General features: G+C 37.8%; 1 protein-coding gene across 5 annotated transcripts in view; it reads left to right on the forward strand.

Annotated features, from left to right (window-relative positions):
* The window catches only part of fam163ab (family with sequence similarity 163 member Ab), a 41,923-nt gene that overhangs the window by 11,131 nt on the left and 17,870 nt on the right, over positions 1 to 12,922 (forward strand). The window lies entirely within an intron of this gene.

Raw genomic sequence — 12,922 nt, forward strand, 5'->3', positions numbered from 1 at the left:
ATGTATTTTATGCACACATTTTTTACAGAACTATTTTCAGTGAGTGGTTTAGATTGCAAGTCATTATTTGGCCAGCCAAAAGTAATATTTGTTTTTATAAATACTGCAGGTGTAAACAATCATAAGATCTCAAGTAAAGCTTACTTGAATTGATGAATGAGTGTTTATTGCCCTTAGAAGTGGTGTCATTGGTTGCATAAATTTTACATATATTCATCTAACGAAATCAGTGAACTAGATCAGATAATGCAAATAAAATTAACATTTTGGCATTCATAGGGACAAGTTAAAGGTTTATTCCATGCTGAAAAGAGAAGAAAGGAAATACAACGTTTCAGCTGTGGAGCCTTCTTCAGGTGTGAGAAAGACAGGGAAGTCATCAGAGATTATACAGCATTGGAGAACAAAAACCGGGAGTGTGGAGGAGGTGGGAGGCAGAGTGGACACTCAGGAGGTACAAAGTCGAGTGAGATGAAAAGATTGATATTGATTAACATACAGAAAAGAGTATTAAAGTATTGGCTACACCTAAAAAACAGCGACCAAAATTCCTACCACCACAAAGCCCTGCTGAGCCAAGAGCTGAGCCCAAAACAGAGCCCTCTGAGCCAGCTGGTCCGGAGGCTCACTGACCCAAGCCACACTGACACTTACCAGCATCAGGACAGCACTGCTAGAGCAGCATAACTTGGACTCAACCACATCACAGCAAGATCAAACAGCAATATCTCACACACTGGGACACTCACACACACAAACACAACATAAACTGGAAAGCTACAGAACCCTAAACAGACAATATACACTAGCCGGATATTTGACCAAGATAAGAAACAGCAAAAAAAAACAGACCATGACAAAGTACAGGCTGGCCATAGAAACTGGGCGACACAGCCAGAGCTGGCTGCCCAGAGAGGACAGGCTGTGCTCCCACTGCCAGCGGGGAGAAATAGAGACAAAGGTGCACTTTTCTTCTTTACTGTGACAGATAGTCTGGGATTAGAGAAACATTCTTCCCTAAATTCAGAAATCTAATCCCAGAGTTCACACCTGCCAGAATCACAATGGGTCCCAATCCTACTGGGAGAGGGAGGAGGGAACTCAGTTGAACTGGCAGCCCAGAATGTGATCTCCTGTCACAGCCTGAGGAAAAGTGAGTCTGTCTCCCAATAATGCTCCATCTGTTTACAGTATATGTAAATATTTTATGATATGTCTTTGTTGTAAACGTCTAATACGTCTGTAGATTTTATTTTACTTTGTTTTTGTTTTGTTTCATGTTAACTTTATTATTTTTATTTCCTTTGGAAACACTGATTGTACCCATTGGTCATGCTAATAAAGCACTTTGAATTTAATTGAATTGAAGAGATGTGTGAAGATGAAACCTGCAAATGAATAGAGAGGATTAGAGGAAAACGAGTTGTTTATAGAGGGGGAAGATGTGAAACCAGTTTCAGGATAATTTTGGTCTCAAATGTCTTTTTGCTATAGGAGACAGACAGAGAGATCAGTGTGATCATAACCATTGAAAGTAAAAGGAGAAACTATGGGCTTGGCGAAATCTTTGATCTTCACAGTCCTAACATGTTTTCTGAAGTGGTCTACGAGTCTCCTTCCTGTTTCCCCAACGTAGATAGCTGGGCATTTTCTGCAAGAGATACAATAAATAAGGTTGCTGGAGGTACAAGATGTCATCTGAGTGATCCGGAATTATCCTGAGGAGCCTTGAATGAGCATGGTGTTAGATATGTATTTGCGAGTTCTGTTACAGGGGAAAGTGCCTGGTGTGGATGAGGGCTGAGGGCAGTCAAGGAAGCTGTGAACAAGAAGTTTATGCAGATTGGGTGGTCAGTGATAAGAGATGATTTGGCGGTCAGAAAAGACGGTACTGATGGAGGGATCATCCTTTAAGATGGAAAAGTTGTCGTTAATGGTCCTGGGGATAGAAAGTGTGTTAGGGTGAAAGGGAAGCACCAAAGGAATGTGGTTGTGAGACTGGGAGTTCCTGATTGAGTTGATGATCCAAGGACTGTTTTTGGCTCGGGTGAGGGCCCTGTCCATAACATGGGTGGGGTATCTTCTGTTGTACAGGAGATAGCTACAGTATTTGAATCAGTGGGTTTGAAATAGACCAAAGTAGAGAGTCGAGGATGGTTAATGGATAGATTTATGTCTAGAAATGGAAGAGTAATGGAAGATATGTTAACTGTATATTTGAGGGATGGATGGAAGTTAGAAGTACCTGGTTGTTAGAGCATGTTGCAGCACCGATGCAGTCATCGATGTATCTTTTGTAGAGGTCAGAGACAAAGCCAGTGTAGGAAGTGAATAAAAAGTCTTCTACCCAGCCAACAAAAATATTGGCATAGCTAGGTCCCATCCTGGTGCCCATGGTGACACCACTTACCTGCTGATAAAAAAGGTTATTGAATGAGAATGCATTTCGTGTGAGGACCAATTCCGCAAGACATACGAGAGTGTGGGTGGATGGATCAAGCGCTGAATGTCCAGCATGTTCTTGAGGGCTATAAGACTCTCATTGTGGAGAATGACAGTGTAGAGATATGTGATGTCCATGGTAAAAATGTAGCATTCTGAGCCCTGAAATTGGAAATCATTAAAAAGTTGGATGGCATGGTTGGTGTCCTTGATATATGAGGGAAGCCCTTCAGCCAGCGGCCTCATAAGGCTGTCGGGAAAGGCTGAGATGTGAGCTGTCATACAGTTGCATGCTGAAACGATGGGGTGTCAGGTTTGTGGATTTTGGGGAGGAGATAAAAATTGGGATACCTGGGGATATTCAACGACGAGATGGTTCGCTTCCTGGGGGAGCTCCTTGCTGCTGATTAGAGAGATGGTCAATACCACTTTATTTTGGTAGTCAGTAGTAGGATCCATTTGGAGAGGACGGTAGTTGGAAATAACAGTTAGTTGTCTGGAGGATTATTTATTATACAGGTCATTTATACAACAACAGATCCTCCTTTGTCCGCTGGTTTGATGACAATATCATCTCTATTGCAGAGAGACTGGAGTGCCTAAATTTCTCCTTGGGTATGGAAAGGGTCTTGGGAGCTTGATTGTTGCATTGGTTAATGAAGTAGTCAAACAGCTCTGTTTAGGATTGATATTGTTAATGGCATCGATATCTGGGTTGTTGTCAGCTGCCGGTGAGGAGTCATCATCAGCAAAATGTGCGATGAGCTGAATCCTGCGGTGAAAGCGGTTGAGGTAAACTTGGGTGTGGGCGATGTACAGTTTCCTCGGAACTGGTACAAAACTAAGGCCTTTGCTGAGAAGAGATCACTCATCCTGTGAAAGGGAAAGGTCTGTGGGTATAGTAACAACAAGGTTATCCTTCTCTGAAGTAAGGAACTGGTAGAGTTTGGAGTTGAGTGATCTGATAAGGTTAGTTATAAAGGGAAGATGGTGTGGAGCTGTTAGCCGTAAAAAATCCCATAGCTTCTTTAATGTTGTTGTCAGAAAAGGTCATCTTTTGTTTGAGGGAGAAAATGGTAGAGAGCATTAGTTTCTGCGAAAATTGTTGTAGAAGTCCCCAAGTGGTGTCAGAGTCAAAGGAAAAAGTGTTAAATTTCAGGCAATATCCTTTAAGATTGATATTATAACGACGACATCGGTAAAGGAATAAGGAAGCCTGGTCTTGGAACAGATCGCTGTGAAGAGATGGAATGCTGGATTAGTTAGAGAAGGGGGCAAGGGGGCAAAATGACTCATTTTCTTCTTATCCTCTCTATTCATTTGCAGGTTTCGACATCACCTCTATCGACTTCACACCTCCTGAGCGCCCACTCTGCCTCCCCCCTACTCCTGCCTCTTCCACACTCCCGGCTTTTATTCTCCCATGCTATATGTCTGCTGACTTCCCTGTCTTTTTCACACCTGGATGAGGCTCCACAGCCGAAACGTTGTATTTCCTTTCTTCTCTTTTCAACATGGAATAAACCTTTAACTTTTTCCTTTGCAGCCTATACGTTCTGACGCAGCTACCTACTTGAACTATTTTTGGCATTCATGTTGGCAAACTGTAAATCCAGTTTCACAAAACTGTTCTTATCTTTTTTTTAAATAACACACATCATATTTTAGAAAAAGATTTTTTTTAAATTCTTACATCATGCTCTATTAATTCAATACAGTTTTTGAATGTAAGTGTTATGACAGCTGTCCTCAGCCTCCTCCTGAGGCTTCTTTCAGCCCGTGGTTGTCCGGGGAAACTATTGCATTCTCATGAGGACTCACAGTTTTCCGGCACCTGGGCAATTCTTTCAGAGTGAGGAACCTGGGAGACTGAGCTGACAGTGCATGCCTGGCCTGGTCTCAGAGATGATCCCCCATTATGCCTTGAATCACCAGCTCCTGGGCCCTCTGATGGATCACTGAGTGGGGTTCCCTACCTCACCAAAATTCGGTGACCCCTGCTTCAATAGACAAATGTTACATAGGATCAGATTTCCAGCATTTCAGTTTCCTTTAGTCCTGGTATTCTTAAAATGGGTGCTCACTATTAGAAGGGGGAAGTTTCTACTGAAGTAATTTGGAATAAAATCAAATTAAATAGTCTCTCAAACACTCAGATGATCAAATACAGGACTTTGTAAAGGAGGTTTCCGTACTAGTACTATTTACCAAAAAATATAATCCAAACTAATTTACTCTTAAATAAATTAGTCTTAAGTCTTAAAGTCTAATAAATAGTCACTTTCTGACAATATTTAATAAGCAGATAATACCTCACAGAACCCACCTTTCAAAAATCAGTTCTAAAACTCCTTTCCATTAATAAAATTTGTTTTGTTCTTATTTTCCAAATTGTTCTTTTCACCATTATAAACCTCTTTGCGATGTAAAGAGGAAAACCAATCATTACTGTATCACATAAATATACATCCTTTCTCAGTAGATATTTTGTCCTTAACTGGCAGCATAAGGTTGGTTTACATCTTGGACAGGATGCCTGTCCATTGCTGGCACATACACAAGAGAATGGCAGTCTGGAGACTTTTTAACATAGACAGATGCTGGAGCACTCTACACATGCAAACTGTACATAAAACATGCTCTAAGCTAAATCAAACCTTAAACTGCATTACCTGCTCTGCCACTATGCCACCCATCTAAAAAACAATAATGTAATAATCTAAAGAGGAATGTTATAAGAAAGTCTACAGTAATAAAATATAGATTTTAGTACTGAAGAAATGTAATCTACCTTAAAGACATTGAACAGTACAGTATGTTATCATAACAGTATGATATTATAAGTTGTTAATTTATGGAGACAATATAGTTGCATTTTATAATGTGTATTTCTCTAAAACAATATGAAGCTGAAGATATAACAATTGTCAACCTGTAATTTAAATTGGGCTCAATGATCAGATTTATTTTTCCTTCACAAAAATCTGTTAATAACAGAGCTAGGGTCCATGATTTTTTGTATAGTGTACTGAATATACAAAAGAGAGTTCTTTTTCTATAAAGAGGTTTTGACATATGTCCTAGTGTTCAGTGCTAGACATTTTTTCTCTGTAAATACAAAGGATAAGTGGCTCTGAAAAAAACCTTGCCTATCTTATTAAAATTGCAAGTGATGGAAACATAGTGGCGGAAGAATTAAATTTAATAATTGAATAGGCTTTTTAAATCACAGTCTTCCTGTAATTGTAGGAGTAACATTTTTGTTAGTTTCTTGTGTAGCATGTTTTTTTTTAAAGCGTGATCTTGCCTCCTCACCTTTGTCCCCATTTTTTTTTTGTTTTGTGGGGCTAGCTTGGTTCTCCTCTCTCTCCCAAACTCTGACCTTTATTAGAGATTTCACCTCAGCTAGATGCAGCTACTTTCAAACCCGGAAGAAGTGCTCTTGTAACCTCTTCACATCTCATGTTGCCCATCTTGTCTAAGGCTGTGTTTTTCATTTAAATAAATAAAGGCTGTTTGCAGTATAACAGTGTGGAATTCTGTCTACCTTTTCACCGGCAGAGGTTCGATACCTCTGGTTGAGGAAGAGAGCCAATGTGTAGTCACTCTGAGTTGCGTTCTCTCAGCCGGTGAACACTAGGACATTGTGTGAGAATGTAACATGGGGTTTCTAATGAAGACCCCAGGTGGTGCTGATATACATTCTCTCGCGGAATTAGTTAGAAAGCAGTTAGAGGACCCTCTAGTTGTGTAGAATGGGAAATCCCATCCCATTGTCGCTGCAGACATGAACTGAAACAGATTTTTATATTGCACTTAAAGGTAATATTATTGTTCCTTTTTGCTACATGTTCTTCAGAAACATACAATACATTTACATTCACTTGGAATAACAACACCAAAGGATTAAACATTGTGAAAGGTTTATGAAGTATTTCATTACAATTTGGCTCAATCTACTCATCTGAGCGCTAACCTCCTGGCCATACAATTAGGTGATTAGGACCCACAACAAAAAGTGCCCAAAAGGTTGCTACAAAGGTAGATATTGGGTGGAGATGAATTGAACATATGCAAAGCAGGCAAGGAGATTACGTTGGGTATTTATAATGTTTTAGGTGAGGAAATGACGTCCAGAATTTTTGCCAGCTGTGGCTGATTAAACTTGGCTGTTATCATCCCTCTCGAACTTCCATTATAAACTCCATTCAAGTGTATTTCAGTAGTCCAGTCAGCCCCTAATCAGTGCAACAAGGCAACAAAGTTTATTGAAAGTCTATTTGGCCTACCTGCGACTGTGGGAATGGGAACCTGACTATAAGGATGAGGCTAATAGGATCCTCTGTCCCCCACCTCCCCAGTACACGAGGAATGAGCCAGACAACTACTGCAAGGGTGAAGATAGGGTAAAGTGAGGGTTGCTAAACAAGATACACAAAGGAGTGAGATATTTATATACAGTATAGGATATATAGGCAAGATTAGAATTTGATCTCCTCCTGGGCTTCAGTTTAAAAACTCAACTATTGTTTGGTTCTGTTGTGTTGCAGACTAATAGTTTGTTCAGTTTTTCAGGCACCTTCTCAAACAAAGCTTACTCTTGATGGAAACCTTTCTATAGCACTTTAGAATTTGAGTGTTTGAAAACCACATAAGTATTGTTTTGTAAATATGCGTAATGATGTTAACAGCTCTTCTAAGTGTATCTTCACACCACATCAGCACAGGTTTTGTAATAAATAGAAATGAAAAAAAAATCTCCAAGGTCTGAGAGTGTACCTAGCCATACCTTGCAAAGTAGTTTTAAACTACTTAAATAAATTTAAAAAATTATATTCGCTTGTTAGATTACATCTCTCTGATGGCCTGGGAATGCTCAGGAGGTAATGCTGATGAAAGGAAAGTCGGATCTACTCTGCTGAGCCTGTTACCATCAAACCCTCTCCAGGAGTAAGCAGTTAGAAAATGGTAATGATGATTTGCCAGTTGTTGGTTCAAGGTTGTGGCTGTCAATCTTTCATTTATTTTAATCTTCTGTCGTGCTCATGTGCCTTGAGCTGTTTGAAGTGTGGGGGAGACAGTTCAATAGGCAGAGTCACAGCTGCAGCGAGTTGAGTGGAGATGACAAGTGACTCCTGCAGCAGCTGTGCCAGATCAACACCCTGGAGAAGTGCTATGCTGTTACACTGCCTTTCTTGTATTCTTAACATCACAGTAATTAATGCCATAAACAAAGGTTGTAGAAAAATAAACTTTCAGTTTACAATGCAGTTTTGAAATTAAACCCCAGTCCTCCCTTGCGTTTTGAATAAGTTTAGTTCAGTATGTTGAAGAGTGCTTCAGTGATGCTAAACCATTTGCCATGAGACATTTTCACCAACAGATCGTGAAGCATATTTTTAATGGTGTAGTCAGTGGGCAGAATTTGGACTATGCATATTGTTTTGTTGGTCTGATGTGCTTATTTCTTTCAGCATTCATTTTGCACAGTACAGAATAAACCAATGTCTAAATGGAGAATCCCAGCCAGTTGTAGTTTTAATGAAGAATACTTACTGGGATGTGACTTGGGAACAACGATGTGCCTTTTGTATATTATGTCCAAAATACTTTTTCTTAGGATTTCCTCCTGTTTCAATGTTTGAATTCCCTCTCTTTTCATCCTCCTGTAGAATAGCCTTTTATTACCTAAAACTGCTTATTGTACTCATCTGCTCACTTCATAGCTTTGACTGATAATGTTGGTTTCTAGGTCACTTGGGATTATATCTAAGGAAACAAGCAACAGTGACACTGAAGGTCCCAACCCCACAAAATACCATAGCAGAATATAAGGAGCTGAGTATCTATTGGGATTTGGGATGCTAGATTAAACTATGATTGGCCGGGGAGAGACTTCCATCAGGTTCCTGGTGTATCCATTGTAATTTGTTTCAGTTTCTACTGGGATACTTACTATTTAAATTATTAATAGTTTCGTATTTGTTTTGTTGTTCTTTAATTTAGATCATCATCCAAGTATATTCTAACCTCATGCCAAAAATATTATGGAAAATAAAATAATATTTTTGTGCAGCTTTTGTCGGTATTGACAAAAATCTGTGTGGTTTCATGTCAGACATACTGCTTTCCAAACCCACACAAATTAAAAAGCATCTCTAACCAACTACTGAATAAGTACCAAGTCAGCTCCTGCATGATCATTTAGCTCTTGTCATTTGAAGCAGCCTCTGCTTTGTCCTTGGGAGAGGCTGCACACATAGCATAGCCATAAATCTGTCTGCAGCAGGGAGCATCAGCTGTTCTCTTAATTGGCAGAAGCAAGAAACAAGAAACATATTAAACATGGCAAAATAAACTCATGATCTTGAGATTTAAAGAAAGAGAATACCATAGTTCTTTAACAAGCTTGATTCCAGGCAGCATCCTTTATTTTCCATATTCAGAATAATGACTTTTGGTCTCCAAAGGAAAAACTCTTGTATTACTGTATACAGTATGTTTCATGTATATGTATACATACACATAAGTATATGTATACTTATTTACATATCATTGTATATAATTCCTTTATGTACCACCCTGTAGATCATGCTATATTTGATATACACCATATCATATTTTATCCGGAGAATAATAAAATATAAAAATTGTAAAGTAAAAACGCCTCATGGTACTATTGACCCAGACTGTGCATCACTAATACACAATTGCTTGAATAAATATGGTAATAAACCTATTACTTGTTCCTTTGCAGCCTACGCATGCTGACGCAGCTACCCACCTAAATATGGTAATAGTTGGTGTCATTTGCAATTCAGCTGAATGTACTTAATGTACTGTATATTCAATAGATAATATACATTTGTGTATTTTTATTAAATATGGTCAATTGTTTTCCTTTTTTATATTCCTTCATGTTTATTTTCACTGAAGTTTCATACACCCATATGAATTCTATTCCCATTTCATCTGTTTTCCATTCCGGATAGCTCTATTCTAAATATTCATTATTTTGTGATGAGATATGAACAAAACTGAAGGCTCTGTGCTTGGAGAACCGCTCGTCAATACATTTCTTACTATACTCTAGTTCATGAAAAAATTCTTAAGTATTCATTCTGATCAAATCCTTGTTTAGAGTTGGAACAGGGAAACTTGTTTAGAGTCATACTTCATATTGCTGCAGAAACAGCAATATGAAGTCCACTAACCAACTGACCATCACCTTTGCAGTAACTAAGACATTCAGCCAGGTGTTCATAGAGGAGGGGATTGATGGACAGTGCAGGGTCCCAGTCATTCTATTTGAAGGGCAAAGAATAAAGCAAAAACAAGTCCCAGACCAATCCAGCCAAACAAACAGGCAAGCAAACCTTTAAGTGCTGTATTCTAAATTATTGATGTGTTTATAATTACTATTCCTATTATTGTTATGTGAAAAAAGCATAAAGAAGTACAATGTTTATAGGCTGGGTAGCAAAGTTAGTATAGCTGCATTGAAGTACTGGGTCTCTAGGTTCAATTCCAGATCTGTGGTGCTATCTATGTGGAGTTGGTATGTTCTCCCCTTATTTACATGGGTTTGCTCTGAGTGGTCCAGTTTCCTGCCACAGTCCAAAGATATACTAGTGAGTATACAGTATATGTCTGTGTGTGCCCTGCAAGGGACTGGCATCCTGTCCAGGGTGTATCCTGACTTGTGCCCATTGCTTGCTGGGATTGCTTAATTGCTTCAGCTCCCCCATGAATGTGAACTGGATGAAACAGTTAAAAAATGGATGGGTTCTTATAGGCTAATAGTAACAAAATTACTTGGTGAGTCTACATTTACAAAACAAGAAAACCAAGTGTAGTTCTGAAAAAACAAGGGAACAGTCTTTCGAACGGTGACTTGGAACAGGGTTCAAATGACTGGCTGTTTTGAGTCCACTTGTGTTAAAACAAGTCTAGTTTTTCATGCAGCTGATTTATGAATGAACAAAAAAGTGGCTGTTATCTAGTGGAAAAATTAGGACTTGTTTAATTTTGCATTTTGTAATAATGCTGTAATGTATTGACTACGACATTCTAAGAAATCAAACTGACATTTAAGTACACAATTAACAAAGCATCCTTGACACTCAAGAGTTTCTTCTTTAAAACCATTTAAAAGTCAGTTGTGCTTTATACCCTGTCAGTAAAACCCTACACTAATATATTTGAATGAGTTAAAAAAATAAAATACAATTTTCAAACAAGTCTTTTGTTTCTTTTGTTTGTTTGTTTTTTCTCAAAATGTAGATTTGCATTTAGGATGTTTTTTAATATTAAAGTTATTTTGGCATTTGTTTTTAGAAGTAAACATAAAATGTGGTGTCTTTTTGTCTTTTCATGACCATGGTCTTCAGCCAACTGACTATTGAGGTGTTAAAGAGCAAGTCCAAAGAAATTGGAATACAGCAGTATTGTAAATTTAAAAAATTAGAAACTGAAGGATTGCTACACTCTTGATGGCTTTATCACAATTGGTCTAAAATAGTAATTGATCATTAAGCAAAATTGACTCATAGAGTAGTGGGTGGCCTATGGCAGTTACTGGTTGACCAGAGTCAGGAAAGCAGGAGTTTGGTTTGGTCTCACGGAAGAGCAGACCACAGATAGCTCAGTGTAAGTCAATGGGGACTACCTAACCATTTAAAAAACCTTCAGGTAATTTTCAAATATGTTGCTTAGCTAATGAATAAATTAGCTAAGCAATAATAAACCTAAACTCTGAAAATACTTTTAATGGAATTTTTACAGTTGTGAAATTGGCTGATACAAAATCGTTTGTGATTCAAGCTCTGTAGATTCCAGCAAATACCAGATTGCTAACATGAGTCACTTATATCTTAAATGAATACACTAGAACTTACAGGGATGTATGAGTGTCCACTCAGAAGAAGTCTCTTTCACAAACAAGTATAGTTTTAAAAACAATATTTATCACACTTAATACATAATACGAAAAATGTTATTACTGTTATGTGCTGCCACAATTGGAAGTGTAGACAGGTTTCTCTTGTAGATTAAAAACATATAACATAAACTAAGATATTTTAATCTTTTGTTTTTTAGGGCATGGATTGATTTTTGGTATATTGATCATATATGAAGTTGTTCTGGTGTTAAATTAAAGAGTAGATTAACCTTTATGTTCTGTAATTAAATATATGCTGAGCAATGCCCAGGTTTATGATCTGCAGAAAGATTAGCAGTGCCGGATGGTAGGTGATTGGAGGATTCAGAAGCTTAACTCATTTTCAGAGGGTGGCGCATGGGAACTTAAAAACTACATGGGTAGTTTACAGTTTCTTACCGGGTTGCTTCATTGATCCTTATACACAAGATGTGTCCAAGCCCTTACATTGGACCTGTAAATCTGTAAATCTTAAGGTGTACTATGTACAGATGCAGCCATTCAAAACAAGCGGGGTACGCTGCAGTACAACGCGGTGGGCGTGACCCATCAAAACACATCACAACGCGTCTTTTCGCGTCATACCGGGCTTTACCATATGCAAATTTGATAATGTTGATAGTATCTAGAATCACCTTGTAAATACGCCAGGTGGAGCTAATAAAGCTTAACCTCTCATGTACAGCATTTGAGCTGTCACCAGAAAACATCCGATTTCGAATCCCAGTCACTTCTTACAGACAATCTTTATTCAATTAAGAATTTAAGTTGTATACTGTTAGACTTTTAAATATAAACTGTGTATTACAACATGTTAATCATTATACATTAAAAAGTTGGTATATTTTATGAAAGCAAGATTGCTCAGTTGGACAAAAGAACACAACCTACCACCTTTATCATAAATATTTTATTAATCAAAGTCTTTATTAGATATTACTAATAGTATTAATACTGAAAGTATTACCCTGGTCCACGTTCTTTGTAATCGTCTTTGTAAACGTAAATACTTTATTTTTTCATTGACAAAAAGTAACACCACAGCATTTAGTTGATCCGATCACGTATTCGTTTCCAATCATACAAAGTAAGTCTTGAGAATCTCCGATTCACCATGCCTTTCACATGCTCATAAAAGATATTAACTTAGGAACATAAACATATTATGTAAAGTGTACTGTATATTGCTGGTTTTGGTAGTTTAAAGAAAAAATACACACCAGTATTCCATTTCTCCCTAAACATTTTAAGCATCAAAGTCTTACGTTGTTATTTCAGAAACGTTTTTATGCGCTCCTTCTGACCATATTAGTGTACGTTTATAAACTTTGTGAAAATTGATCATTTTATCCTTTTCTGTGAATACGCTCGTAATCAGATTAAACAAAAGCATACTTTTAGAATTAGATTAATAGGGAATATAATATGGATTTGCGTATCTAAATAAATTAATAACGGTATAACTATATCCATGTACTGTTGCACAAACAGTAGTATAAGACTTTCCATTGATATGTGTATTGCTGTTTCAGTGCTTGT

This window comes from Lepisosteus oculatus, chromosome 9 (assembly GCF_040954835.1).
Source record: "Lepisosteus oculatus isolate fLepOcu1 chromosome 9, fLepOcu1.hap2, whole genome shotgun sequence".
Taxonomy (NCBI): Eukaryota; Metazoa; Chordata; class Actinopteri; order Semionotiformes; family Lepisosteidae; genus Lepisosteus; species Lepisosteus oculatus.